General features: G+C 45.8%; 1 pseudogene; it reads right to left on the bottom strand.

The window, feature by feature from the left end:
- Positions 1–3,383: 3,383 nt before the first annotated feature.
- On the bottom strand, positions 3,384–3,523 carry LOC115941214 (U1 spliceosomal RNA; annotated as a pseudogene).
- Between the last annotated feature and the right edge of the window lie 460 nt (positions 3,524–3,983).

Raw genomic sequence — 3,983 nt, 5'->3', positions numbered from 1 at the left:
ACCCTAAAAAAGAATAAAAGGGTCAAAATGAATACACCAAAGGTTAAAGTTCATTATGAGAGATGAGAATGGCCTAATGTGGTGAACAGAGTTGCACCATCTCCTGACAAGACCATCTCCTGGCAAGACGGCCGCCTCCAGAATAGCTGACATCTGTGAACTTGGGCAAAGAGAAATCGCCATTCTTTACATATGGGAACCCTGTCAGCAAGAGACCTACATTCTCCCCTCAGAAAGAGAGGGAAAGCTTCTGGATTTAGCTGTTTTCCCTACCTGTCTCACTGGTGGATAGAGACAGCAGGAGGAGTTCAACAATGCCATGTAGGTGCATGCCACTGATGCTCAAGTGTTTAGGATGGGACCTTGGTGCAGGATGCCTTGAAAGGGCATTTTCTGCACTAACCAGGTCCTGGAGCATACGGCATATGCACGGCTTATCTGCTCTTCATATTGAAGGCATCTGGATCAGCCAGGGGAGGGAAGGAAACTGATTATTGGGCACTATGCTTACACCAGCCATCCAAGCAAGTGCTCAGGAACATGAATGCCATTGTTCTTTTGGGATATCAGACACTGATTGCTCTCCCTTACCACTGGATCAGAGTGGGAACTTGACACCAATCCTTGGGTGCTGGCTGTATGGGAGCCCCACCACCCCTGGATGGGAACGAGGCCTGGTTAGAAATTATGCAACAATATGGGAATGGCTACAAAAAGAGTTAAGTTCTACATTTCAAAGAGGAATGGGAAATATCAGGGGAGGTGTATTCATGTCCATTTGACCCAGAGATGAGACCAGCTCTTTTCCCAAGAGGGATGGCCCAGCCTACACACAAACTTTCTTTGCTGGGCAATGCCATGGGAGGCAAAGACAGCAAGTCAGGGGGCAATCATTGAACAGGGCCTGCCACTCACACAGTGCTGGGAATAGAGAAGATAGACGAGCAAAAGGAACCCTCCTAATTCCCGAGGCATAGGGTGGAGGACTCAGGGAGGTCTTGCCATAGTACTGGCAACTCGTTAGCTCTCCACAGAGCACTGCTCTGGACCACTGAACAAATCATTAAAGCAACACCAGAAATGATCATGCTGTTTTCAAGTAACTCATATGGGTCTCTGTACAAAGCTCAATATTACAGAAAACAAAAACATCCAGCAACTAATAAGGTCACCTTCATACTGTCTGGCATTCCATCCAACAGTCTGAGGTATGCAGAGAAGCAGGGGAAATGAGCCTTCATGGGGATCATTCATTCATTCATCTGAAAATGACCCAGAACTGACACAGACGTGAGAATCACCCAAGAAGGACAAGAAAGCATTTCTTAAAACTGCATCCCATTGGTTCAAAACATTCAACAGATACATGGAAAATGTAAAAAAGAATCTCACGTTAAGAGATGGAAACCACAATGTCTGAAAGGAAATGTACTGTGAGGGGCTGATGACAATTAAAGAAAACAGAAGAAAAAAGTTTGATAGGAATTCTGTGGAACCTGCAGATCGTGGTGTTGCCTTCTTAACCACCTTAACCCTTCCAATCCATGAACACACGTTGTCTTTCCACTTCTTTAGGTCTTCTTTACTCTCTTGCAGCAATGTTGTATAGTTTTCAGTGTACAGGTTTTGCACATCATTGACTCAATTATTCTTAGATACTGTATTCTGGTGGGTGCTATTGTACATGGAATTGTTTTTCTAGTTTCCTTTTCCGATTGTTCACTGCTAGTGTATAGAAACACCTGATTTTGTCTGTCTTGTACCCTGCAACTCTGCTGAATTAGATTATGGACTCTAGTAGCTGGGGTGTGTGTGTGTACGTGTGTGCGTATGTATTTGGTATTTTTATCTATATAGGAGCATATCATCTGAAAATACAGATACAAATTGTCCCTTGAAAAACCTGTGGGTTAGGGGTACAGATTCCCACAACTGAATATCTGTGTATAACTTATGACTCCCCCAAAACATAACTACTAATACCCTACTGAAGCCTTACATATAACAAAAAGTTCATTAACACATATTTTGTATGTTACTTGTATCATATACTTTATTCTTAGGATACAGTGAATTAGAGTGAAAATGTTATTGAGAAAATCATAAGGAAGAGAAAATACATTTACACTACTATACTATATTTATCCAAAAAAATCCACCAATAAGTGGACATACATTGTTCAATTCAATTTGAAACAACGTTGTTCAATTCAAATCAAACACATATTGTTCCCCAGTCAACTATAGTCTTATTGCTTCCTTTTCAAATGTTTTCCCCTCACCTTCAGGTTTTTAAAATTGATTTATAGTTGATACACCATGTGACATCAGTTTCACATGACAACATAGTGATTGGATAATCTATAAATTATGTTATGCTGACTAGAAGTGTAGCTACACTCTGTCACCATGCAGAGCTGTTATTGTACCACCGAGTATATAATATGAGATCTATCCTCTTAACATTTTTTTGAATCTTCACTGTGGATGATGTTTTGACAGAGTGTAGAATTCTATGCTCTACCCCTCCCCCCACCACTACCATGGGCCATCTTAGGAGGTTCCCTATTTTAGGTCATCTCAGCCCCTGATCTTGGACCAGGATGCTCAGCCTAGACCACAGAAATACAGATCAGCCAGAACCCTTCTTTGCAAGCCCAGCTCCAGTTTGAAGGACCAGGGTGACTTCACCAGGATGAAGACCCAAGAGCTGGCCCTATATAGGCAGTCAGAAAAGGGCAGTTCCCCCTAAACCCAGCCCAAACTCCCCCATTTTGACTTAGGAGAAGGTTAATGGCACCACAGGCACTTTTCCCTATGCTGAGCTGGGGAAGGGAGCGTCAGTCCCAGTGCAGGAGGGAGCATCAAAAGGAACCTTTGCCTGTTAACCTAAAGGTTGAGGGGTAGAGTCCACCCAGGGGACCAAGCCTACTTAAGATCCATCTAGATCTTGCCAGCTGCTTTTATGTGTCCTGCAGCCCTCACTTCCTCCCTGAATCTCCAGCCAGCTCCTCCCGGCCCCCCTTGGGGGAGGGAGGAAGGAGAAAGGAGAAAGGACGCTGACTTGTGTTCTGTGGAGAGTGAAAGAAAGCACCTTTGCCTGGTACTGAAATATAAGCAGAGATACTGAAGGGCTCTGGTGGGCACTCATTGCACTGCTCTATGAGAGACACCAGGAAAAACCCGACACCCAAGATGTTCTTTATGACCTGCCGACAGAAACTCTCCCGTGCATTTCTGATGAGAAACAGCAGAAGCCAGCTTCTCAAGGAAGGCGGCGGCACCCACCTCCCTGTATTGGTGTCGCCATGGTCAAGGATGTGGTCCTCCAAAGTGAGAGAAAAAAAAAAGAAGGCAAATAGAAACCGTTAGACATCCATCTCCAGGGGAGAGTGCGAACGCAGTCCCCTATTATCACAAATCATGCAGTCAAGTTTCCCACATTTGGGGAAATCATAGGGCAGCGCCTCTGCGGTGCAACGAACAAGTCTCACTCTGGGAAAACCACTTGCCAGGTAAGTATGACTCACTCCGCCTCTGCCCCACACCAGCCTCACCCGCCTTCCACCATACACACACGCTCACTCGCCTAACTACACCCCAAAGCTCTCACACCCACTCCTGTCCCAAGCATCCTCACCCTCCACACAAGTCTTCCTAATACAGTGTAAGGAACAGCTCTGCTACTTCCACAGCCCCGGAATTCTACCGCAGGGAACCGCACCCCAACGTTGTCTGATTTATATCAGACACGCCCCATCCATGACATCAAGGGCCTTGCTTCCGTCCCTCCCCCACCCCAATCCCGTCTCCCTGCCCCCAGCTCCCCTCTCACCTTGGATTTCAGTTCTGATGCCCCTCCTCCTCCTCCTCTTTCCCCTCTTCATTTCCCCCTTCCCCTGCCTCGGCTTCCTTCCTCTCCGACCCAGTCTCCTCCACCTTCTTCTCTCCAGCCTGATTTGATTAGCACTCTTCCGCCCCCT

Source organism: Leptonychotes weddellii, chromosome 4, assembly GCF_054177405.1.
Source record: "Leptonychotes weddellii isolate Sample4059 chromosome 4, ASM5417740v2, whole genome shotgun sequence".
Taxonomy (NCBI): domain Eukaryota; kingdom Metazoa; phylum Chordata; class Mammalia; order Carnivora; family Phocidae; genus Leptonychotes; species Leptonychotes weddellii.
Note: the sequence above shows the minus strand (reverse complement) of the source record. Positions and strands in the feature narration are given on the sequence as shown.